The sequence below is a fragment of the Plecotus auritus genome (genome assembly GCF_963455305.1).
Source record: "Plecotus auritus genome assembly, chromosome: 2".
Classification (NCBI taxonomy): domain Eukaryota; kingdom Metazoa; phylum Chordata; class Mammalia; order Chiroptera; family Vespertilionidae; genus Plecotus; species Plecotus auritus.
The window spans coordinates 69,273,372-69,301,023 of record NC_137771.1 but is presented as its reverse complement, the minus strand read 5'-3'; the positions used below and the strand labels follow the sequence as shown (position 1 = coordinate 69,301,023).

Here is a 27,652-nt window from a genome sequence, read left to right as displayed (position 1 = left end):
CTGATCCCCTAACTGCTCTCCCCTGCTGGCCTGATTGCCCCTAACCGCCTCTGCCTCAGCCCCACCACCGTAGCTTTGTCCAGAAGGAGGTCAGAAAGGTCTCTGGAAGGTTTCCCGGCCTAATTAGCATATTACTCTTTTATTAGTATAGATTCTGGAAGTCAGAAATCTCATGGGGCTAAAATCAAGGTGTTAGCAGGACTGCTATCCTTATAGAGGCTGTAGGGGAGAATCTGTTTCCTTGCCTTTTCTTTTTTTTAAAAAATATATTTTACTGATTTTTTTTACAGAGAGGAAGGGAGAGGGTTAGAGAGTTAGAAACATCGATGAGGGAGAAACATCGATTCAGCTGCCTCCTGCACACCTCCTACTGAGGATATGCCTGCAACCAAGGTACATGCCCTTGACCGGAATCGAACCTGGGACCCATCAGTCCACAGGCCGATGCTCTATCCATTGAGCCAAACCGGTTAGGGCTTCCTTGCCTTTGCATTTAAAACTTAATCAGTTGACCTCACAGAAGCAGCACTGTAAAGGTCAGAAAATGTAGTCTAGCTCTTGGTAGCTTCAAGTAACTGTCTTATGTTCATCTTTTCTGGTCATTTTGTACCTGATGACCACTCATAAGAGAGTCATATGAGATCAAAATATTTGGGGATGAGGGGGAGCCAGAAATGCTGGTAGGAAAGAATATGAACCACTGGTGAAAGCAACAGGCACCTCTGTAGAGTGTAACGGAAGGAGAAAAACTTTATTTTTTCCCTGAAGTTATAACAGAAGTATTGAGCTAGAAATCAGATGATATGTAATATGGTCTAAGTTAATAGTACCAAGCTTGGAACCTTAGATAGCTGACGATTTTGCTTAGTCTCAAGTTGTGTGTGTGTGTGTGTGTGTGTGTGTGTGTGTGTGTGTGTGTGTTTTAAATCTCTATAACAGAGGTAGTAATGAATTCAGTATTTATTTTGAAGACAGTGCTGTTCTTTTCAACCAGACATTTCCTTGGATATTAAGATGTACTTTATTGTATCTTTTATGAGTTATACAGCTTGCAAAGGCAATTATAGGGTATTGTTAAGCAAATGCTCAGGCGAGCATGCTGTGGTCTTTGGTACTTTCTGAAGTTCAGTTTAAATCTAGACATACAGTTGAGCACCACCGAGCCCTATTTATATGGGAAATCAGCATAATAAACAACTCCTAAGAACAGAAAAAAAAAGACAAAGATTAAAAGTTATCACTTTCTTTTGTAAATAAGTAAATTATATTTAGAGCAACTAAAAAAGCTTAAGTTCCTATGATATAACTTAACTGGGAAATTCCTTATACAAATAAGAAAGCAATTTAAGGAAAATATAAATAGAGATTAACGGGGGTGGGGGTGGCGGTTAGAGAGCAACCAAAGGACTTGTATGCATGCATATTAGCATAACCAATAGACACAGACACTGCAGTGGTGGGGGCTTGCCCCGGGTGGGAATGGCGGGGGCGGGTCAATTGGGGAAAAAGAAGACATATGTAAAACTTTAGACAATAAAAAAAAAATAGAGAGATTTATGTAATGATTCTATAACTTTTGAAGCCTATTTTATTGGAGATAAATCAAAGAAACAGAAAGCAAATAAAAAGATGTAATAAAATGTGTTTCATTTTCAGTCTTTAAAGTAATTCTTAATCCCCTTAGGGACATTCAAGAGGCCTCCCCATAGACTTTTCAGAATTGGGGAAACAAAGTGGTAGAGTTATTTAAAACTTTTTATGGTTCTTTATGTTTAAAAATATGTACAAATATATATGTATACAAGTCACAAATATTAAAAAAAATCAGTAGGTTTTCATATATGATTGCAAAGAATTAAGATTGTTTAACATTAGCATTATAACAAGCATAAAATAAAATGAGCCCCATCAGATATTTTGGCATATTATCTAGCATTTCTTAGATCATTTATTTATAGGCTCTAAAGGTTCATAAAGACATAGTAAACAATCATTTAATTCAGTATAAACTGCTTTTTGATATAAAAAGTCCTGTTTAAGTTATGCCCTTGATGAGGATAACCTAAAGGAAAGGCTTCTTTAGCTCTTTGGCCTATGACACAATTTCCATACTGGAAGTTCCTTCTAACTTCTAGAGCATCTCTACTTCATTACAGTGCTATTTGCTTATAGTTTGGAATCTCTCTAAGCAAACTCTACTGAGCATGACCAGTAGTCACATCACTTCCCATAGACTGACTTGCCTCCACGCAGTTGAGAACCGAGCATTGTTGCAGCTAAGAAGCTAGGTAAAGCGATGACTCCCTGCAATGGCATCCAGCATTTGACCACTTGACAGGAGTGCTGCCCACAGGAGCTCAAGATGTTGATCAAGTCCCATTTGACTGAGTCTATTGTGAGTCACACACCCCCTCGGTCACTTTCAATCCCCCCTGAGAAAATTAGAGAGATGGCATTGAGACAGAAGAGAAAGTGATCAAATGCCCTCTGTTATACAATTCAGAATCTTTTCAAGGAAGTAATCATTATTGAAACTATTGAAATGCACATTTTACCAATTATGAGCATCATAACTTTATAACAATACAAAAGTTTGATATAATTATTGTAACTTTTATTTAAATGGTAATTGTCCCACTTTTATACTTTCTTGCTTCTTTCTACCTTCAGTGAAAAATGAACATGAAAAGAAGTTCAGATGTTTAGCTTTAGAGTAAGATACAGTCATCATTTCATGATTTTGCTTGTCTTAGTTGCTGAATCTCATTCTGAAGTTTTCTTATTGCAGCCTCTTCTCTCTCCCTCTTCTTTGCAGCCTCTTCCTGAAGAATGACAAATAAAACTAAAGAGCTTAACAAAAAGTAATGTCCACATCACTGGGAGTGCGGGGTGGGGAGGATAAGCCAAAATCATTGACTATCCTCACTTACTTTTTTAAAATATATTTTTTTTATTGATTTCAGAGAGGGAGGGAAAGAGAGACAGAAACATCAATGATGAGAATGATTGATCGGCTGCCTCCTGCATGCCCCCTACTAGGAATCAAGCCCACAACCTGGCATGTGCCCTTGACCAGAATCGAACCTAGGACCCTTCAGTCTGCAGGCCGATGCTCTATCCACTGAGCCAAACCAACTAGGGCATATCCTCACTTATTTTAAGCCATCAGTAACATAGGACAGTCCCTAAATTCTCCTTTTTATTCATGACCATTTTACTTCTCATGTTTGGTTTCCTACCTGAATAATTCTCCCATATCTCTTTCTCTAGCTGCAGAAACATCACCATCTCTCAAATCCTGAAGGATTGGTGTTTCCAGAATTGCATCCTGAAGTCCCTTCCCCCTTCCTCCTTGGGCAATCTGAGTCATAACTTGACTTCAGTTTTCATTTCTACACAGAGGAAAGTCAGATCTAATTCTTTGAGGAAAGGCAAATACAACAACTGGGTGTCTAAGTGACAACCACAATCCGGTGAGGAGTCTGAACCTTAGATCAGGGAATTTGTTTCTGGTCTCCACAGTTATAGGGCAGAGTAGATGAAAGACTGAGGAGAGCAAGAACCCCAGGGTGACCCTCCTGCCCTTCAGTGTAGATCTGTATTCACAAAAATGTCTTGGAGCATCTGGAAAACTAGGACCTCCAGGTAGACTGGTCACCCTGGGGGAAGTGTTCACATAAGAATTCATACTAGGTTTGCAGAAATAAAAATACTGCAGTTCTCATTCTCTGGGAAGGCAGCTTGGATAACTTTCTAGGCTGTGTGATAATGACAATTAGTTATCTCTTTGGAACCTAATGTTTTTAAGGAGAAAAATGGAGACATAAAGGTTCTGCTTCACAATGAACAGATTAGATGAGAGAATGCACATAAAGTACTTTGTAGAGTATTTGCTACGTAGGAACTACTGCTTATTGAGGGCTTGGATGAAACAAACTCTGCAAGTTAAAAGCCTCAGAACCAGTGACAATTGAGGCAAAGACAGGGACATAGATTCATTAATATGAAATCAGTTTAACAAAGTAATCTATGACCAAAGGAAAAGATTGTCTATAGCAATTAACCACTTAACAAAAAAGACTAACTACTGTGAGTTATAAATATCCTTATTTAACAAAGTACAGTGCTTATTCTGTGCTCAGCACTAATCTAAACACAAATATTTACTCACTTAATTATTAAATTACCCTATAAAAGAAGTGTTAATACTGTCTCCATTTTCCACAAGTGGAAACTAAGGCACAGATAACTTGCCCAAACCATATATTTAATAAGACGTGGAGCTGGGCTTCTTACCAGGCTGTCTGACTCCAGAGTCCTTGCTCTGAGCCATAAAGTTATGCTGTCTCTCCCTCTTAGTCACTGTTTCATGCTCTAATCAATACAGAGAGGGAGGTATGATTAAAATGATGAGATGAAATAGCGGGTGAGTACCTGGAGCTGACGTTCCAGAGCCTTCTGTTGCTGTGCCAGCTGTTGGGCTCTGTTTATCTCCATTTGTCTCAGTTGCTCCTGATGCTGTCTCTCCCTCTCCTCCATCATTTGCTGGTTCTTCCTTTTAATCTCCTCCAACCTTCGTGCTTCAGTCTTTGTAGCCTCTGCTTTCAAATATGCTTCTGAGAAAGAAGAAAATGACATACTCCTCTAGGATTAAAGTGTCCTTCCTTCTGTCTCCTGCTCTTATTGCTTATTGCTTATTACTGCTTCATAGAGAAAATTCCCTGGGGCCATTTTGCCTTTTCAGATGACAGTACACACCCTACTCAGATAAAGCTTGAAGAGCTAAAAGTCATCTTTGCCCTTCTTGCTCTAGTTTAAAGATCCCAGGTAAACCAGGCCAAATTAATTAAAAATGTACAGAAAGTTCTATCTTGCATTTCTTCCATTTTCCTCTCACCTTTCCTCTCCTTTTCCTTCGCGGTGAGAACCAGGTCTGTCTGTAGAATGGCATCACTCACAGACTCCTTGGACTGTAAATAGTTTTGCAGAGCTTCTTCCGCCTAGGAACCCCAAAGCCATGCAGTTAAAAGTAGGAAATGGTGATTGGGCATGTTGTAAACCTTTTTATTTCTTTTTCTTCCCCGCATCTTTTCCTCTCCAGAACTGCTCAGCCTGCACTCAGTGGAATTGTCAATCAAGCCTCTTCTGTCACAGGAGTGGGCACAAACTCTGGGCTGGCTAATCAGAGCACCCAAGTTCACTTGGTATAAAAGGATTTGGTGCAGGTGAGAAAATGCTCAATATGGATGTTTTAAAGACTGATACGGATGCTGGGGAAAATGCTCTCTCTCCTCTGAGACTGAGGGCAAAAGAACTAGGTAAGCTTGCAGATGTTGGTGTCCTCTTTGCTGCCATGCCTGAGAATGAAGCCAGTAGGAAAAAAGAACAGAAAACTAAGTGGGAGTCGGAAAGAAAAAAAGGAAGGAGAAAATTGATGCCATTGTTTAAATTCCTGAGTGTAGCTGTAGTTGCAACTAAATTTAAATGTTTCATGTAAGCCAATGAATTACTCCTTTTTCCTGTTGGTTTCAATTACTGCAATTCTGTCCTATGTAACCAAAAAAATCCCTGTGTTGCAATGAATGTTGATGTTGCAGAAAAAGTCTGGTGATTATGGTGGTAGTTCAGTTAATTCTACAGCTATCATTAGAGTATACTTACTTTCTTCCTATCTTCACTGGATTTTGAAAGAAGCCCTTCCCCACTCCAAACCCCCAACAATTTCCCACAATTAATACATGAAACTAGGAATACCTGTATTCCTTTCCTGGGCTCCTGATAGTACTTTGCCTTCAGCTCTTCTCTCTTCTGAATGAAGAGGCGGTGCCCTCCAGGCTTTGAATAAACCCCCTGCTTCACATATTCTTCTAGAGGACCAAAAATATCTTGAAGTAAAGCTGAGCAACGATCTGATGATGCCTCCAAGTTCTGCTTACGAAAGTCATCTTGTTTTGCTTCCAGCAGGGTCTTCAAAGGAGCAAAGGCCCATGGAAAAGATGTTAGCAATACTTCAGTATTTCTATAAATGATTCTCAGAGAGAGTCTCTATTGATTTTCTAGAAACTAGAGAACAACAGCAAGACTGTATCCTTCCTACCAAGCCTAGGAAAGTTCCAAGGATGTTATGGTATAGAAAAATGACTTCAGTTTTGTGTTCCAAATCTCCTGAAAACCATTTCTCTTGATATTTCTGCTTTAGATGTGATCTTAAGACTACAGATACCTAATCTCAGGCCCTAATTTTGCATATAACCTACTCATTTATGACCATTCCTTGTTTCTGCATTTTCCTGGGCCTTGGATTCCCAACAAGGAGGCGCAGTGGAATAATTGGTTAGAATGATATGAGTGGATGCTATTAAACCTGGAGACATGATATTTTATTAGAACCATTTGGCAATTCTGTGTACTTGATTAATATAAAAAGAAAGTTAATTAATACTTTATGAATGCAATTTTTAAAGCATAAGATTAATTTTAAAAAATTTGTCCATGGGTGTAACATGGTGTGTTGTGTGTGTGTGAAAGTATTAAGTCCATACAACTTAGAGTAGTTGCATGTTGTTTATTTGTTTTCAGAATAAAAGTGAGAGTCATATAAGTAAGAGTCATTATTTTCCAATCTAGTAAGAATTGCTTTCCTTAAGTCCCCATTTTGCATTTCATTGCAATACTTGTATTACATGTAAGCCCCAGGAGCTAGAGCAAAGAATATTAATTACCTCTAATTCCTTCTGGAACCTTTGGTCCACATCCTTGAAGGAATGCTTGATGAAGACTTCGATGGCTTCCTTCTCACTGGTCCTGTGCAGGTCCAGCAGCTCTTGGAGGTTTTCCGTGGGCAGCTGAACCTTCTGGCCCATCTGCTGGTCATAGTGGGCAATGGCCTTTTGTACTGCAGTGGAGTTCTTGATTTGGGCCAAGGCCAAGACTGTATTCTCCATGCAGGGCAGGTTCCCACTGCTGATGGCATTAACATAGGTCAGCACCAGGCTTTCTAGACCTTCACAGAGGAAAGAGACACTTGCATTATTTGCAGAAAAAAAGGGCATGCTCTAAAATTGGATAGTTCTGAGAATGTTAATTTAACAATGCATTCCCTGAGCTTTTTCAGTATTCTGCACAGTGTTCAAGTGGCTCAAATACGTGGTTGTTTTCATTTGTTTGTTTGTTTGTTTGTTTGTTTGTTTGAAAATGGTGTGACTAAGAAGCCAGATCATCCTTGGGGAAAAGAAAGTGTTCAAAGGAGGAATATCAAGATCTATGTAATCATCCTCATGCCATCCTTTTTCTATTGAGAAATGAGGAAATGGTTAAAGTTATGCCTATTCATTTTATTAGACGGTTTTAGGCCTTTTTTGCCTCTTTATTCTTTCCTTTCTTTCCCTCTTCCTCAGGTTTCATTTTCCTTCAGAATTCCCTTTTCTCTGCCACTTCAGTATGTAAAGCTGGTATGAGTATTAGCTGAAAAAACACAAAGTGAGCAGATTAGACTGGCTCGCCTTTACTCTTTGTTAGAACTTTCCTATTTGTCTTCCTTATCCCTTGCATACTTTTGTTTGCATTCACCATCCTTTTAGAACAGTGATTTTCAACCTTTTTCATCTCATGGCACACATAAAATATTACTAAAATTCTGCTGCACACCAAAATATGTTTGTTTTTTATTGTCGATCCCCAAAAAATAGGTATAATTTAGAATCATTCTTACCGGTTGGCTATTGTTGTGTTAATTGTTGTCATATTTTTATTTGACATTCTGAAGGAAAAGAAGTCAGTGCCCCTGACTAAACAGTCGGGTATTGCATGTTTTAAGAATTTTTGAGGCACACCGGTTGAAAATCATTGCTCAAGAGTATAGCAATAATTCATAGAGTTCTGAGCATGGTGTCTTTAGAAAAAAATCTGGTCCAAGATGTTTGCTTAGATTTCCTTTAAAGCTCTAGACAACTTGAGTCTCTGTTTGCTTAATGTTTGTATCAAGTAAGTTTTATTTTTACAGACAACCTATATGTTGTCTTGTGCTTATCTAAGGCTGTGACACATAATAAGTATCCACTATATTCATGGAAGAATGTTGCCAACTTATGTGGTTAGTCTAGTCCAACAATGGACCACTTATGAATAGAACTCTTTAACCTGACCTTTCCTTCAGATGATATTGCTATTTTATACTACTTTAGTGGCATTACTAAAAGAATCAGTAGGAATGTTTTGGGTACCCACTGGAACTTAATAATGTGATTCATATAATTTTCTTGGTCGTAACTGATGAAGGATTTTCAACATTGACAGTGGAAGGAGAAACTTTTAACAGTGTCCCAGTCTTTATGTTGAGTTGAAGGAACATCCTAAGGAAGATACTCACGAGGTCCATTGACCTTGATGCCTCCTGAAAGAGTTTTTGTCTTGGAATGGCGAAGGATGTAGAAACAGAAATCTGCCACTTGTTGCACAAAGTCAGGATCCAGGTCATCGTTATGCAGTGTCAGAAGATGGGCAAGCTTCTTCCGGTGAGTGGGCGAGTCAAAGACAAAGCATTTCTTTCTTGCAAAGAATGTCTGTATGCAATGACGGGGCAAATTGAAATTTTGATGATTTTCATCAGTGTCTGGGGAAGGAAAAAGGGGCTTTATTTAGTATAGAACTAGCATTCATTTTAATGTATTTCCCATGAATAAATTTGCCTGATGTTATCTATTTCAACACATCTCCACAAACTAAGCAAAAAGTTAAAAGGTAACCCATCATGGAAAAAAAGAAAGAAAAGTAATTTGCTCCAAGAACAGTGAGTAATACAATCTCATATTAAATCTAATAGCTCACTTTAAATTAGTAGTGTTCATTATTTACTTGGCAGTTTAATCAAGTGATTAAATATCGGAAACTATAAATGTAACCACTTACAAACAGAGATATTCTTATGTTACTTTTCTCTTTCTTTCCAAAACTGAAGTCCCTGTTACCTTCTTTCAGCTTCAACGAGTTCTCCAGGTAGTCATCTGCTGTGATGTGCTTCCCATCTGCTTCCAGGGATAGGTAGAAATCTCTCACAGCCCACACTAAGTCTGGACAGAAGCTCACAGCATCAGCTGCATCTTCAACCCCATTAAGATCAGGTGGCAATACTGTCCTGAGATGATTTGACAGTTCTATTACACAACTGAGATATAATTAAGGAAAACTGGTTGGAAATAGGACTGCATCTAAGCCCGTATTGCAATCCTTACATCCCTATACCATTATGTTCTCTTTGGGTTGTAACCAATTCTTCATAACATCAGTAAATATAAGGGCTGTTTTTCTTGTACTTTTAATGTTTATCACATTTTTATTTTTGTGTTTGATTCAAAAGGTTCATAAACACAGCTGGTGCATAGAAGAGTTTTCTCTGGCTTTGGTGCCATCCTGGATCATAAAAGGATACTGCAATAGATCGATAGTCCTCTGGTCAATTTTGTTCATGGTGTTGTAAACAAAGGTACTACTCAATAGTATTGCCAGTGCAAAGATCTGAGTATCATTGTTCTGGTCACCCTAGAAGTCAAAACAAATGTAAGTCATGTTTCATGGCATTCCCAGATGAGCAATCATTAAAAATAAGCCCCTGACCTACAATGTTAAATGAACAAACAAAAATGATTTTGAGAAACATATAACTTTGAATAGAATAGCTCTGTCATTAGCATTGATAATTTTTGATGCTATTTTCACTATAATTTATACTGTTACAAAAACATACATGGTAATGACTATTGAATGTCATTGGATATTTGGCATATGTTTTTACAAATCTTTCCCTATCTCAACCATATCACCGATGACCAATGAGGGTCGCCCTTGCTGGCTGGTTCTAAGTGAAATGTCGGGATGTCATTGGTTCTGTTGTGGCTGGAGGCTCCATGGTGACCCGGCAGTCCTGTATTGATGGTCTATGGAGGTGCTGTGGTCCTCTATAGAGCTGGGCTCAGAGCCCATTCTTGGGAAGCTGGGTAAGGAGGGCGTGGGGCTGCTGCCCAATGGTCAGAGTCCATGCTTCCCTGTCCACATCCTCCAATGGGAGATATTGGCGTGTCCACCTGTCATCGGCTTCTTGGTGGGTCTCATATTTATAATCAGATTTGTTCCGTCTGTTCAGAGTCGACCTTATGTAAGATGTGAAGTACACCTGGCAAAGGCACTGGCTGGACAGATGGAGGAGAAATGCCAACTCATTAAGTTGAGCGCGGCTAAAGAGGAATGCAGGGGGATAGAGTCATTCTTAGACAATGCCAGGCATGAGAAAGAGTCATTAAATATACCCAGCCTTGCCGATGCTTGCAGAAAGGTCACCATGTCCTACTGGGCGCTGAAGCAGGAAATTACATCCTTGGTTCACGAACTGAAGGGAGAGAGATCCAAATGCTCCAGACAAGCAGAGGAGATGGTGGAGATGATAAAGACCCTCAGGTCCCTGGAAGAGGCTGTGAAAATCTCCACTTCACAAGCTGCTGTTCCAGACCCACCTGGATGCTAGGAGCCACGCCCTGATGGTCCCCTCCTCAGGGGTGGACCTGGGTCCTAAAGTAGAGCTGTTTCCTCCTCTCCACTCGGGCCTCTCCAGCTGCCAGCTGTGCCACCTGCCTCTGCCTCCACCTGAGGATCCCTGAGACCAGTGGTGCATCTTGGGCTGGACTCCTCCTCCTCCACATGCTGTACACAGTGCTCAGCTCCTGCAGGAAGATCCCTCCACATGTAAAGAACACAAGACTTGCTGCACTCACCAAGAAAGGCGGGCTTCTCTATAGTCCCAGAATGTCCCATTCTCTCTTAGCAGCAGTGAAAGAAATGCTGTCCATAAGAGTTGTATCTTTGACTCAAATTGTCTTCATCAACTTACATACTCAGACTTTTGTCATCATTATATATGGTAATCTAAGTCAACATTAATATTTTATTATCTTCTTAAATGTTCTATTTTAATTTAAAATATATGCAGCTTTGCAATGATGGCAATTAATTGTAAAAAAAAGTCACTGAAATTTGGAGGTTTGTACAACATGTAATATTAATTATCCTATCATATTTACAAAATGGCAAATATAGTATAGGTTTTTCCAAACAAGTTATATAAGGATATTAATTTTTAGGGAAAAGACTACCTACCTAAAAATGAAAGTTTGTTTTGACTAAACTGGAGTTTGTTTGCTTATAATTATTAATCAATTATAAAACATGCATTAAACTCTATATAAAATAATATTTCAGTGTATATGAATTTTATGTACTGTATGATATTTTCCTCAGATTTGGGATGACTTGTCTCTCTGGATCCCAGATCATTTGATGCTTTTTTCTTCAAGTTTATTTTTTATTGTTGGTAATATTACATATGTCCCTTATTTTTACCCCACTTCCCCCTTCACCCAGACCCCGCCCTACCTCAGGCCTTACCCACACTATTATCTGTGTTCTTTTACTATGCATAGCCTATATAATAAAAGGGTAACATGCAAATTGACCCTAACAGCAGAACAACCAGTCGCTATGACACACATTGACCACCAGGGGGCAGATGCTCAATGCAGGAGCTGCCCCCTAGTGGTCAGTGCACTCCGATAGGGGGAGCTCCACTCACACACAGGCCAGGCTGTTGGCTGGGAGTGCAGCAGTGGTGTCAGGAGCCTCTCCCCCTTCCTCAGCAGTGCTAAGGATGTCCAACTGCAGGCCTAAGCTGGCAGGTGGAAATCCCCCAAGGGGTCCCAGACTGCGGGAGGGCACAGGCCGGGCTGAGGGACCCCCTTGAGTGCATGAATTTTTGTGCACTGGGCCTCTAGTATCTATATATAAAAAGCTTATATGCTAAGTGTCTGACTGTCCAACTGGCAGCTATGATGCACACTGACCACCAGGGGAAAACGCTCAACGCAGGAGCTGCCATGATGTACACTAGCCATTTACAGAGAAATGGCACCGCAGACCTGGTGCCCACAAAACAACACTCGGCTTCCCCCAAGTGAGAAACAGGCCCTGCTACCACCTTGGAGCAACAACCCACCAAATCACAGCTGATGCAGACCCCATCGTGCAAAATGTGGCCCACAGCCCAGCCCATCCTGGAAATGGTCACTGTGGGTGCTGGGTAATGACGTCACATAGCAATGCCTGGCTTCCTCTCCCTAGAAACTAGCCTCCTTGGAGTTTCTTCAGCCCAGGAACACGACTTGCTTTATAGCCAGGTGCAAACATTTCACACTTTAACCAAATGTCTGTGAAGCCTTTTCCCTTGCCTCATCTCATTTGATCCTCACAGAAGTCCTGGAGTAGGTAGATAGGAGAAGCAGTGGAATCCTATTTTCTTTTCATTAGCCAGAGATTTAGAAAGCTTAGAAACTTGACCCAACTGAAAAGAAGTAAGAAATGGTGGACCTTGAAAATGATTTCAGGTTTTATCACTGCACAAAATATAGTCAAACACTGCTGCAGTTAAATATTTCACCTTTTGTTCTCCCTGTGTGATCTACAATAATAATCTGCTTCATGTTGATATTTACTGCTGTGTTGCTGACAGTTACGTGAAAGAGAAGTTGGGGTGCTTCACTGGTCTGGAAAAAGTTTAGCTACATCAGAAAGCAGGTCTAATTAAGCAAGTTTTTCTATATCTATAAAAGGCTAAGTTGACTCGTGCATGCATGATGCATATAAAGCTCTCACTGATGCCAATCGGACGTGTGTGTTTCAATCTGTCATTGTTGATTGTGAATTTGGTTGTCATTTCTATTATAGAGAAAGGGAGAATAGTGATATTAAAATATTTCTTCCAATTAATTTCCTTTCAATGTTCACGAATCTGTGCAGTGGGCCACTAATATAAGTTCTTTGGTTAATCTCTTTCCATCCCTCCCCCTGCCCACTCCCCTCCTCTCTGAGATCTGTCAGTCTGTTCCATGCACCCATGCCTCTGGACCTATTTAGTTCATCAATTTATTTTGTTCTTTAGATTCCACATATAAGTGAGATCATGTGATCTTTTTCCTTCTCTGACTGGCTTATTTCACTTAGCATAATGGTCTCCAGGTCCATTCATGCTCTTGCAAAGGGTAAGAAATCCTTCTTTTTTACAGTTGCATAGTATTTTATTGTGTAAATATACCACAGGTTTTTATCCACTAACCTACTGATGGGCACTTGGGCTGTTTCCAGATCTTAGCTATTGTAAAAAATGCTGCTATGTACATAAAGGTGCATATATTCTTTCTGATTGGTGTTTTTGGATTCTTAGAATATATTTACAGAAGTAGGATTGGTGGGTCAAATGGCAGTTCCATTTTTTACTTTTTGAGGAGACTCTATACTGTTTTCTATATGGCTGTACCAATCTGCATTCCCACCAAGAGTACACTGGGGTTGCCTTTTCTCCGCATATTTGCCAGCACTTGTTGTTTATTGATTTGTTGATGGTAGCCATTCTGGCTGGTGTGAGGTGGTACCTCACTATAGTTTTAATTTGCATCTCTCTGATGATTGGTGACATTGAGCATTTTTTCATATGTCTCCTGGCCATCTGTATGTCCTCTTTGGGGAAGTGTCTATTCAGATCCTTTGCCCATTTTTTAACTGGATTGTTTTCCTTTAGTTGAGTTGTATGAGTTCTTTACATACTTTGGAAATTGAACTCTTATCAGATGTATTATTGGCAAATTTGTTCTTTGGTACCCTTTCATTTAGGTGATGGCTTCTTTTGCTATGCAAAAGCTTTATAATTTGATGTCTCACTTGTTTTATTTTTTATCTTTTGTTTCTCTTGCCCTAGAACGCGGTTCTCAACCTGTGGGTCGCGACCCCTTTGGGGGTCGAATGACCCTTTCACAGGGGTCGCCTAAGACATCCTGCATATCAGACATTTACATCACGATTCATAACAGTAGCAAAATTACAGTTATGAAGTAGCAACGAAAATAATTTTATGGTTGGGGGTCACCATAACATGAGGAACTGTATTAAAGGGTCAAGGCATTAAGAAGGTTGAGAACCCCTGCCCTAAAAGATGTAAGAAAATTCTGCTACATGAGATGTCTGAGATTTTACTGCCTCTGGTCTCTTCTTGGAGTTTTATGGTTTCTTGACTTACATTTAAGTCTTTTACTCCTTTTGAATTTACTCTTTTGAATGGTGTAAGTTGGTGGTCTACTTTAATATTTTTTCATGTATCTGTCCAATTTTCCTAACACCATTTATTGAAGAGACTGCCTTTACTCCATTGTATGTTCTTGCCTCCCTTCAAAGATTAATTGACCAGCCCTGGCTGGTGTGCTCAGTGATTAGAGCATTGGCCCCAGCACTGAAGGGTCTTGGGTTTGATTCCCAGTCAAGGGCATGTACCTTGGTTGTGGGTTTGCTCCCTATCCCTGGTCAGGCTTATGTGGTAGGCAACCAGTCTATGTGTCTCTTTCACATTGATGTTTCTCTGTCTCTGTCTCTCTGTCTCTCTCTTCCCCCCACTGTCCCTTCTACACTCTCTGAAAAGAAATGGAAAAAGATATCCTCAGGCAAGGATTAAAAAAAATTGACCATAATGGTGTGGGTTGATTTCTGGGGTCTCTGTTCTGTTCTATTGATCTATTTGTCTGTTCTTGTGTCAGTACCAGATAGTTTTTATTACAGTGGCTTTGTAGTATAGTTTGATATCCAGTATTGTGATCCCTCCAACTTTGTTCTTCTTTCTCAAGATTGCTAGTTTAGGTAGGTATGTTATGACTCTCAGTCTTGGATGGTGGCCTTATGCAGTAGGTGTCCTGTGGGACCCAGTGGTGCAGTCTCCTTGATCTTCTGAGCCGGGTGCTCTAGGAATGACCATTGTATGGGTTATGTGAGCTCTTCTGTTGAATTTGGGTCTTAACTGCTATTGTCCCATTTGTAGGTGGGCTCAGCCCTCAGGCTTATTGACTGTGAGTCTCAACCCTCACCAAGCGTGCCAACCCTGATAAAGGTGTTGACAAAACAAAACAAAGCAAAACCAGACCAAACCCAAAACAACACAAAAACAACATATTTTCATATTTTTTAAAAACAATCACAATAATAAAAACAACCACATCAAAAACACTTAAAACACAAACAAAAAACACCCCTGCAAGAAAGAATACTAGAAGACACAGACAAAAAGAACTAAAGAAGAAAAAAAGCGAATATGAAAGCAAAGAAGGAAGAGTTCAGAAATAGGATAAATATAAAAAATAAAAGATAAGGGGTTGAAATATGGCGGCCAACAAGAAGGCAGGGAGGGAGAATATGTGAGAAAGTGAGGGAGCAAAAAAAGAGTGTGTGGATGTGTGTGGATGTGTGTGTGTGTGTGTGTGTGTGTGTGAGCTAGGAACAGTTAGATCCTGCAGGTCTTCCGGGGGGCTGCCAGACCGGGCATTCTTGGACTGCAAAACCCAGCTGCCACCACAGACACTCTGGGGTGGCCAGCATGTGCACAGAGACCATGCCATCTTAAAGAACAGGACTGCTTGTGACTAGGATCCTAACCTCACCACCACCCAATCTGGTCTCAGACACAAGCTGGGACCCAACAACCACTCAGGACAAAGGCCTGTGACCACATCTGCAGAACCATGGACACCAAGACTCCAGACATCCTGGCTGCAGTTTTCTGTGAGTCACAGAACCCACCCCCCTCCCCGCCAGCCCGCTGCGGCAGCATAGGACCTGCCAGACCCGCTCCATACAAGCAGGCCTCCTGCCGACACAAGGCAGCTGTGTGACTTAACTTTGACTCTGGTAGCATGCACATGGGAGTCTGTTTCCCACAGTGCATGAGTGGGCCTCCTGCTGACACAGGGCAGCTGTGCAACCTGGCCCCTGAAGCAGACCAGGGACCATGATTCTCCATGTGAGAGGCAGCACTGAGCACCTGTGACTTGACTCTCAGCGTGTGTGCACGGGGACTCTGTTTCTCATAGTGTACGCACGCAACCCCTGATTCTCAGTGCACACACACTGAGCACCTGTGACTCCAATTCTTGGCACACGTGCACACAGGGACCCTGATTCTCGGCGTGAGGCCACACCAGGTGACTGAGACTCCGGTACTCGATTCTCAGTGCATGCACACAGGGACTCTGACACCTGGCACATGCTAAGGACTCTGATTTTTGGTGCACGCCAACAGGGATTTTTTTTCAGCATGGCACATGTGAGGCCCCTGATTCTAGGTGCAGAAATGAGGTCACACTGAGCACTGGTGACTGATTCTTAGCGTGTGTGGCTCCCACGACCCATGGCACCCACACATCCTGGTGCCACATGCCTTGGAGCTCTTCAGTGACACTCAGGTGGCATGACACTCCCATTGCACATGGTCAGGACCCTGCAACTTGGCATTTGGACCTTCTGGTGAGTTAGAATGGGGAGACAATCAAACAATCCCCAGAGGAAAGAAAAAGAAGAATCGGCAAGAAAGGAAATAAGTGAAATGAAGGCATGCAGTATGACAGAAAAAGAATTCAGTGTATTAGTCATACAGTTCATACACCAGATGGATGAGAAAATCAACAACCTATGCAAGAATCAGGAAGAAATCAAAAGTGATATAGCTACAATGAAAAATGCTATGGAAGGTTTCAACAGTAGACTAGAAGAAGAAGAGGACCGATTTAGTGACTTAAAAGATAAGGTAAGGAAAGAAGCCCAAACTGAACACTAAAAAGAAAAAAATATTAAAAAGCAGGAGTAGAGCCTAAGGGAGCTTTGAGACAACATGAAACGAAGTAACAGATGTATAATAGGGGTGCCAGAAGAACAAGAAGAGCACCAAGGATTAGAGAATCTATTGGAATAAATTATGACAGAAAACTTCCCTGATATGGGAAAGAAAAAATTCACACAAGTACAGAGAGTCCCAAGCAAGATGAATCACAAAAGAACCACACCAACACATGTCATAATTACAATGGAAAATGTTAATGACAAAGAGAGAATGTTAAAGGCTACAAGAGAGAGACAGAGAGTTACCTACAAAGAATCCTTTCTTAGATTATCAAATGATTTCTTCATAGAAACATACCAACCTAGAAGGAAATGGAAGAAAGTATACAAAGTGATGCAAAGCAAATGACTAAATCTAAGAATACTTTATCCAGCAAGACTATCAGTCCAAATGAAGGGGAAATCATGAGCTTCTCAGACAAAAAAGTGCTAAGGGAGTTTATCACTACCAAGCCAGCAATGCAAAAAAATGCTAAAGGGAATGCTGTAAAAAGAATCGAAAGTGAGGAAGGAATAAAGGCATAAAGTACAGAAATGGCTACAGACAAGTACTTATCAATAATAACGTTAAATGTAAATGGATTAAATGCTCCAATCAAAAGACATCAGTGGCTGAATGGATAAGAAATCATGACCCATATATATGCTGTCTACAAAAGAGCCACCTCAGAACAAGAGACTCACAGAGACTGAAAGTGAAGGGATGTAAAATATCTATCAAGCAAATGGAAATGAAAAAAAAAAAAAAAAAAGCTGGGGTAGCAACACTTATGTCTCACAAGTTAGACCTCAAAGTGAAGACCATAACAAGAGATAAGGAAGGCCACTTCATAATTCTAAAGAGATCAATACCACAAGAGGATATAACGCTGGTAAACATATATGCACCCAATGCAGGAGCACCCAAATACATAAAAAAAAAAACTTCTGGAAGATATCAGAGGAGAGATTAACAGCAATATAATCATAGTAGGAGACTTTAACACCCCATTAACATCACTGGATAAATCCTCTTGACAAAAAATTAGCAAAGAAACAGCAATCCTAAATGACTCATTAGATCAGATAGACTTAATTGACATCTTTAGAACATTCCACCCCAAAGATACAAAATATACATTCTTCTCCAGCACACATGGGACATTTTAAGATAGACCACACATTGGGACACAGGCAAAGTCTCTCTAAATTCAAGAAGATTGAAATCATATCAAGCATCTTCTCAGATCACAATGGCATAAAATTAGAAATCAACTACAATAAACACAATCACAAAAAATCAAACACTTGGAGGCTGAATAGCATACTATTAAACAATGAGTGGGGCAAAAAACCAAGATGGCGGCATAGGTAAGCACCTAAACTGCTGCCTCGCACAACAATTTCAAAACTACAACTAAAAGACAGAATGGACACCATCCAGAACCACAGGAAAGCTGGCTGAGTGAAAATTCTACAACTAGAAGGAAAGAGAAAAGCTCACAGAGAATTGGAGGTACGGCAAAGGGTCTTTGTGCACGCAGAGAGGAAGGGCGGCTGAGAGCCTGGCTGACTTTCTCTGGCGGAAGGGGCAAGGAAGCCCCCGACCGCACTGAACCCCAGTTCTGACTGCACTGAACCCCAGTTCCAGGCGAGCCCCTGGGGACCCACGCTCTTACGGGGGGAGTCTGGACTCTTGGGCGGAGACTCGGGAGCCAGGGAAGGCGGAGGACTGAAAACGCGCCGCGCCAGTGAGCACAAAGGCTGCAGAGGTTGCCACAGGCTTTCCCTAGTGGAAGGGAGTCAGAGGCTCCTGAATGCACTGAGCCCCAGTTCTGACTGCAGTGAACCCCAGTTCCAGGCGAGCCCCTGGGGACCCACGTTCTTGTGGGGGGAATCTAGACTCTCGGGTGGAGACCCAGGAGCCGGGGAAGGCGGAGGACTGAAAGCGCGCGCGCGCACGCCAGTGCGCACAAAGGCTGTGGAGGTTGCCACAGGCTTTCCCTAGTGGAAGGGAGTCGGAGGTTCCTGACTCCACTGGGCCTCAGTTCTGACTGCACTGAACCCCGGTTCCAGGTGAGCCCCTGGGGACCCACGCTCTTGTGGGGGGAGTCTGGACTCTCGGGAAGAGACTCAGGAGCCAGGGAAGGTGGAGGTCTGAGGGCGCGCACGTGTGCGCAAGGGTAAGGCTGACAGGAAGCCAAGACTGAGACTCCACCCCATCCAAGCTGAGCACAGAGGCTATTGCAATTTGGCAAGTCTAATCCTATAAGGCTGTCTCCAGCACCGAACTTCTCCCAGCATAGACACAGCTGATCCTTACAGCCAACTGGCCTGGAGGTCAATTCTTCCCAGTGATACCAACAACAAACAAGACTTAATTACAACAAGGCTGTACACACAGTCCACAAAGGGGTGCACCAAGAGTGTCCACCTCAGGTTAACTGGGGAGGCAGACCCACTGGGCCATATTGGAAACCTAGCACACAAATCTACCTTACCAACTCAGGGAAGCAGTGAAAATGCGGCCTCAAAGAATCAGATCACAAACGAAAGAAATGGAGGAAAACAAACGACTGGATATAGAATTCAAAACCATGGTTATAAGGCTTTTTAAGAATATCCTAGAAAAGGCCGATAAATATAACGAGACCCTCGAAGATATGAAAAAGGACCAACTAGAAATTAAACATACACTGACTGAAATAAAAAATATTATACAGAGACCCAAAAACAGACAAGAGGAACACAAAAATCAAGTCAAAGAATTGAAATACAAAGAAGCAAAAAACACTCAACCGAAAAAGCAAAAAGCAAAAAAAAAAATCCAAAAAGTTGAAGATAGTGTAAGAAGACTCTGGGACAACTTCAAGCGTACCAACATCAGAATTATGGGGATGCCAGAAGAAGAGAGAGCGCAAGATACTGAAAACCTATTTGAAGAAATAATGACCGAAAACTTCCCCCACCTGGTGAAAGAAATAGACTTACAAGTCCTGGAAGCGCACAGAACCCCAAACAAAAGGAATCCAAAGAGGACCACACCAAGACACATTATAATTAAAATGCCAAGAGCAAAAGACAAAGAGAGAATATTAAAAGCAGCAAGAGAAAAACAGTTAGTTACCTACAAGGGAGCACCCATACGACTGTCAGCTGATTTCTCAACAGAAACTATGCAGGCCAGACGGGAGTGGCAAGAAATTTTCAATGTGATGAATAGCAAGAACCTACAACCAAGATTACTCTACCCAGCAAAGCTATCATTCAGAATTGAAGGGCAGATAAAGAGCTTCACAGATAAGAAAAAGCTAAAGGAGTTCATCACCACCAAACCAGTATTATATGAAATGCTGAAAGGTATTCTTAAAGAAGAGGAAGAAGAAAAAAGTAAAGAGAAAAATTATGAACAACAAATACATATCTATCAACAAGTGAACCTAAAAATCAAGTGAATTAAAAACCTGAGGAACAGAATAATCTGGTGAATATAATAGAATCAGGGGCATAGAAAGGGAGTGGACTGATAATTCTCAGGGGGAAAGGGGTATGGGGGTGTTCATGAAGTGACTGGACAAAAATCATACACCTATGGATGAGGACAGTGGGGGGGTGGTAAGGGCAGAAGGTGGGGTGGGAACTGGGTGGAGGGGAGCTATGGGGGGAAAAAGGAGAAATAATTGTAATAATCTGAATAAAGATTTATTTAAAAAAAAAAAAAAACAATGAGTGGGTTACCAAAGATCAAAGAAGAAATAAAAAACTTCCTGGAAATGAGTGACAATTAAAACACAACAATCCAAAATCTATTGACACAGTGAAAGCAGTCCTGAGAGTGAAGTTCATAGCATTACAGGCCTACCTCAAAAAAACAAGAAAAACTGGTAATAAACTATCTAACTCTGCAACTTGAAGAATTAGAAAGAGAGCAACAAGAAAAGCCCAGAGTGAGCAGAAGGAAGGAGATAATAAAGATCAAAGCAGAAATAAGTGACATAGAGGCCAAAAAAAAAAAAAAAAAAACAATACAAAAGATTAATGAAACCAAGATCTGGTTCATTGAAAGGATAGACAAAATTGATGAAGCTCTAGCAAGGCTTTCCAAGAAGCAAAGAGAGAGGACCCAAATAAACAAAATCAGAAACAAAAGAGGCAAAATAACAACAGACCCCACAGAAATACAAAGAATCATTAAAAAAAATAGTATGAGCATCTCTATTGCAACAAACTGGTCAACCTAGAAGAAATGGACATATCCCTAGAAAAATATGACCTTCCAAAACTCAACCCGGAGGAATAAAAAAATCTCAATAGGCCGATATCTAAGGAGGATGTTGAAGTAGTAATCAAAAAACTTCCAACAAACAAAAGCCCTGGATCAGACGGCTTCACAGCAGTTTTATCAAACATTCAAAGAAGAAATAAAACCTATCTCCCTCAGACTATTCCAAAAAAATCAAGAGAAAGGAATACTTCCAAGTTCTTTCTACAAAGCCACCTTTACCCTAATTCCAAAATCAGATAAAGACAGTACAAAGAAAGGGAATTATATGCCAATATCCCTCATGAACATAGATGCCAAAATTCTCAACAAAATTCTAGCATATCGAATCCAGCATTATATTAAAAAGGTCATACCAAGTTGAATTTATTCTGGAGTTCAAGGATGGTACAATATCCGCAAATCAATACACATGGTACACCACATAAACAAACTGAGAGGTAAAAAACATATAATCATATCCATTGATGAAGAAAATCCAACACCCTTTCTTGGTAAAAAGTCTTAGCAAGTTGGGAATAGAAGGATCATACCTCAACATAATAAAAGCTATATATGACAAACCCACAGCCAACATCATACTCAATGGGCAAAAACTAAAACCATTTCCCCTATGAACAGGAACAAGACAGGGATGCCCACTTTCACCACTCCTGTTCGACATAGTACTGGAAGTACTAGCCATTGTGATCAGACAAGAAGAAGAAATAAAATTGGAAAAGAAGAAGTAAGACTGTCCTTAATTGCGGATGGCTTGATATTGTACATAGAAAACCCCAAAGACTCCATCAAAAATCTACTAGACTTAATAAATGAATTCAGTAATGTAGCAGGATAAAAAATTAACACCCAGAAATCTATGGCTTTTCTATACACAAATAATGAACTCACAGAAAGATAAACTAAAAAAGCAATCCCATTTATCATTGCAACAAAAAAATTAAAATACCTAGGAATAAATTTAACCAAGGAGATAAAAGACCTGGACTCAGAAAATTTTAGGACTCTGAAAAAAGAGATAGAGGAAGACAAAAACAAATGGAGGAATATACCATGTTCATGGATTGGTAGAATCAACATCATCAAAATGTCCATACTACCCAAAGCAATCTATAAATTCAATGCAATCCCCATTAAAATACCAATGTCATACTTCAAAGACCTAGGAAAATCTATCCAAAAATTCATCTGGAATTTAAAAAGACCCCAAATAGCTGCATCAATCTTGTGAAAGAAGAACAATGTTAGAGGGATCACAATACCAGATACCAAGCTATACTACAAAGCCACTGTTCTCAAAACTGTCTGGTACTGGCACAAAAACAGACATAAACCAGTGGAACAGAACAGAGAACTCAGAAACAAAAACAAGCCACTATGCTCAATTAATATTTGACAAAGGAGGCAAGAGCATATAATGGAGTCAAGACAGTCTCTTCAATAATTGGTATTGGAAAAATTGGACAGATACTTGCAAAAAAAATGAAACTAGACCACCAACTTACACCATACACAAAAATAAACTCAAAATGGATAAAGGACTTAAATGTAAGGTGGAAAACCATAAAAATCTTAAAGGATTCCAAAGTCAATGAAATCTCAGACATATGCTAAAGCAATGTCTTCACCGATACCACTCCTAGAGCAATGGAAACTAAGGAGAAAATATACAAATGGGACTACATCAAAATAAAAAGCTTCTGCACAGCAAAAGAAACCATCAACAAAACAACAAGAAAGCCCACTGCATGGGAGAACATATTTGCCAATATTATCACTGACAAGTGTTTAATCTCCAACATTTACAGGGAATTCATACAAATCCAATCAAAAAATGTGCAAAGGACCTAAATAGACACTTTTTGAAAGAGGACATACAGAAAGCCAAGAGATATATGAAACATGCTCAAAGTCACTAATCATCTGAGAGATGCAAATCAAAACAACAATGAGGTACCATCTTACACTTGCCAGAATGGCTATCATCAAAAAATTAACAAACAACAAGTGTTGGAGAGGATGCAAGGAGGGCGAGGGAGGACCCCTCCTTCACTGGTGGTGGGAATGCAGACTGGTGCAGCCACTGTGAAAGACAGAAAACAGTATGGCATTTCCTCAAAAAATTAAAAATGGAACTGCCATTTGACCTAGTGATCCCACTTCTAGGAATATATCCCAAGAAAACAGAAATACCAATCAGAAAGGATATATGCACCCTTATGTTCACAGCAGCACAATTTACAATAGCTAAGATTTGGAAACAGCCTAAGTGCCCATCAGCAGATGAGTGGATTAGAAAATGTGGTACATCTACACAATGGAATACTATTCTGCTGTAAAAAAGAAGGAATTCTCACCATTTGCAACAGCATGGATGGAACTGGAGAACATTATGCTAAGTGAAATAAGCCAGTCAGTGAAAGATAAATACCACATGATCTCACTCATTTGTGGAATATTAAGAACACTAGAGGCCCGACACAAGAAGATTCGTGCAAGAATAGGCCTTCCTTTCCCTGGCTGCCGGCACCAGTTTCCCTCTGGCACCCAGGACCCGGCTGCTTTGCTATGGCTGCTGCCAAGCACCTGGGACCCAGGCTGCTTCACTCCGGTCTCTGCCAGGCATCTGGGACCAGGGCTGCTTTGCTCCTGCCACTGCCAGGCACCCGGGACCTGAGCCTGATTCACTCCGGATGCTGCCACCACCCACCGGACCCAGGCTGAGGTGGTTAATGCCACCTCATGGTGACCAGTCGTTTGGTCGTTTTGGTCATGATGCCTCTTGGCCTTTTATTATTATGACTATAAACTGATGAACAAAAATAGATACAGAGGCAAAGAAGCATCAAACAGACTGTCAAACTACAGTGGGAAGACAAGGGAGGGTTGGGGAGCGGGGTAAGAGATCAACCAAAGGACTTGTATGCATGGATATAAGCATAACCAATGGATGCAAGACACGGGGTGGAGGGGGAAGGGGAGAGGGCATGTGCCGGTGGGTAGGGTAGGCCCGGGGAGGTCAATGGGGGAAAAAAGGAGACATATGTACTACTATTTGTAATACTTTAAGCAATAAAATAAAATTTAATAAATAAATAAAAGAGAAGAAAATGTATAAAATAATAATAACCTAAAAATAATAATAATGAATAAAATAAAATATAGAATAGGAAAAGAAAACTGGGTAATACAAGAGAAAGGAAAACAATTAAATTAAAAATTTCATAAAAGTAAAGAGAAAGAGAAAAAAGTAGACTGAAATGAAAGATAACAATAAGAAAATACCAAAAAAAAGAGAGGGAGAAAAAAGAGGAAGAAAAACCAAACCTCCCAAAAACAAAAAAAAACCTTTGCATTTGCTGTTTGCGGAGCTTGCTGGATTTTATTCCAGTGTTGTTGGATCTGGCCACTTGGTAGTTCTCTGGTGATTTGCTGTCCCTGCCTGGCCCTAGGTAACCTGATGACCCTGCAGGGCAGATCCCCATGTAGTCGGTGGGCGGGGCCTCCCTAGCCCAGGGGCTGAGTCAGCTTCAGGACTTCTTTCCTTCCCCCATGGAACTGGACTCTGTGGGCAGGGGTCCTGGTTGGGATGATTTAAACAGACTGGTGTTGGGGGCGGTGCTCTTAGCTTGTAGAAGGGATAGGCAGGCACTTCCTCTCCTAATGCCTCTGCTCTGCCTTTGTCATTGGCACCCGCTTGTCCCTACCTCAAGCAGGAGGGCAAAAAACAAACAAAAACACCCCAGCCCCACTTGGCTCTCTAATCTTTCAGCACAGCTGGCTCTCACTAGAAGGGGCGTCTGCCTAACCTTCCACCCAGCCAGATGTTCAGTCCCGGGGCAGATTTCCAGTTCAGAGCCATTCCACAAGTGGGGGAAGGGGCTCCTCCTCTTTGTGGGAGGTGGGGAGGATTGTGCCTCTTTCTTAGGGCACGCTGTCTGGCCCCCAACCTGCTCTCTGCTAAAAGTTCTTTCAGAGAATAATCCGACCCTCAGATTCACTACTGGGTGATCTGCTCAGACCCCTCTGTGGGTCTGGAGTTCTGATGCATGGCCCTCCAGCAGACACCCTCTGGGCTAGCTTCCAGGCTGATGTTGAAATCAAGCACTTGCCTGGGATAGTGTGGTCTGAGTACTTATTATACACAAGGCAGTCTACATTATCTTATCTAGTACTCAAAACAATGCTGTAGGATAGATTTATAACTATCTCCATGCTACCAATGAGGAAACGAAAGCACAAATTGAGGTTGACCATACAAACTCTTAGTAAATCAAAAGCAAAACAAAAACGAAACAACAAGGAAGTTCAAGGGAAAGATCCAGTTGTGTGCTAGAGCCAGCTTACACCAGCCCACAGGAGCTGACGGTTAAATTCCAAACACTGGGTTTCCCGACTTCACTTTGGGAACTTGGACTCAGCTATGGTGGGGCATTTAGATTATTGGCAAGCATTACAAGTCAAGGCTTTTTCAACTTCCCCATGCCCCAGGAGGCTGTTTGTTAAATAAACACTTACCGGCAAAGAGGTGGGAAAAGCTCTTGTATGTTCAAATGATAAGATAGGTAAGACTAAAGAAAAATCAAAGATTTAAGGAGATTTACTTTTGTCAAAGTCAGAGAGCTACAGCTGCCAGAGCCCCAATTTGAACTCTGAGCCAGAGCTGAGTACTAATCACTATTCTCTGCAGGATCAGACTTGGGACAGTGATTTTATTTGCACCGTCTTTCTGCATTTTGGGTAATGGCCTAGCCCCACATCATGACTTTGGCTTAGAAATATTTTTCTCACTTCAGGTTTCCAAACTTTGTCTATTAAATATAGAAAGGGAAATAAAGATATACTCTGTTCAAGTGGAAGTACAAAAAAAATCTCTGTAAAGAATGTTCAGAGATGAGAAGGTTGATCAAAAAGGAATCCTTGTTCCTCACCTTCTCTACATCTCCAAGTCCCTCGGTGTCAAGCAGAACCAGGGTGTGGTTTGGCTCCTCAGGATGAGGCACACACCACATCCAGATTCCCTTGATGTGAGACTGCACCGTGGATCCAACAGAGAAGCCTGCAGGGGGAATGGAGAGGTTATAATAGATGAGGGATCTGGAAATAAGAGATGTTCTTGACAAATGAGCTAGGGCTTAAGGAGTGCAAGATGTGGAGATGGAGCAAAGAATAACCAGTATTGATCTGAACTGCAATAGAGATGGGAAAATAAGAGTATCAGGTACCACAGGTTGAAAACTTGATGATTTTTTTAAACAAGAATATTATGCTACTAAAATTTTAATAGTTTATAATTTTATATATATACTAGAGGCCCGGTGCATGAAATTCATGCATGGGGGGGAGGGTCCCCTCAGCTCAGCCTGCAGCCTCTCCAATCCAGGCCTAAACCAGCAGTCGGACATCCCACTCACAATCCGGGACCACTGGCTCCTAATTGCTCATCTGACTGCCTGCCTGATTGCCCCTAACTGCCCCCTTCCCCGCCAGCCTGGTCACCTCATACTGCCGCCCTTGCCAGCCTGGTCACACCCAATTTCTCCCCTCTACTGGCCTGGTCGCCCCTAACTACCCCCCTGCCAGCTTGGTCACCTCTTCTGCCCCCCTCCCCTGTGGCCTGGTCGCCCCACGCAGCCTGCTGCTCAGTCGTTTAGTCACCCCTCCCTAAACCCCCTGCTGGACTAGTCTCCCCACGCAACCTGTTTAGATGTCTGTTCAGTTGCGATGGTTGCTTAGGCTTTTATATATATAAATATGTTATTTTATTGATGTCTTCCTCTTTATGATTGGAAAACATTTTGCTTTTTCCAAGGAGCTATTAAGTAAAAGAAAAAGAGGTGATATTTCAGAAACAGACCTCTGTCCTTTACCTCCCAGAAGATAATTAGCCAGCTATGGCCCAAACATTACCTTTCAATATTCCTGCCTATCTCTCACTTTCTCTCCTCATATCTCTGTGCTCATACTGTGAGTGTAGGTGAAAAGAACAACTCAGCAGAGCTTAGCTGGTGTCACTCACCCTCATTCCTTCCAGCCAGCTTGTTCATCAGGTAGGATTTGCCAGTGCGGTAGAGGCCCACAATAGCCACCACGACAAGGGGCTGGGTGAAGGCAGAGAGGATCTGCAAAGCTTCCTGATTAACTACCAGTTTCCCTTTGATGTTCTCAATGAGGCACACTGGGCCTGGCATGTGGATCTCTGAGGCCATGTCCACGGTGAGACCTTGTCTGCAAGGGAATAGATGGGATGGATTAGAACTCCCAGTCTCTAAGCAGAGAAAGTCATTTTGCTTCCTGAACCTGGGGACATTCTACTCCCCAGCATGGCCTAAGTTTTTAAAGAAATTATTATTTTTTTTAAATGACAGCAAAGCAGGTCATAGCAAAATAAGTCCTAAGTCCACCAAAGGTCTACTATAGGGTACTCCACTGCTTCTTAAATATTTGGTGGGCTCATGGAAAACCATTCCCTGAATCTCATCTATTGCTAGTTTGAATCTGACTCTCCTCTGCTGGTTTTTGGCTTGTTTATGTTTCTTAGTTTTTACCTTCCTGAATCCCCATATGGAATCTTTATGAGCACTCTATATTATATTACATTTCTTGCTTTTACCCCATCTAAACTTGCTTTTCTGGAATGTA

General features: G+C 41.2%; 1 pseudogene across 1 annotated transcript; it reads right to left on the bottom strand.

The window, feature by feature from the left end:
• Positions 1 to 2,708: 2,708 nt before the first annotated feature.
• Positions 2,709 to 27,219, bottom strand: LOC308241090 (guanylate-binding protein 1-like; annotated as a pseudogene). Its single transcript has 10 exons — positions 27,030 to 27,219; positions 25,942 to 26,069; positions 9,428 to 9,537; positions 8,967 to 9,163; positions 8,369 to 8,611; positions 6,723 to 7,003; positions 5,755 to 5,967; positions 4,898 to 5,000; positions 4,435 to 4,616; positions 2,709 to 2,822 (listed from the first exon to the last, which is right to left on the bottom strand). The product of its transcript is annotated as a guanylate-binding protein 1-like (transcript).
• Positions 27,220 to 27,652: the final 433 nt, after the last annotated feature.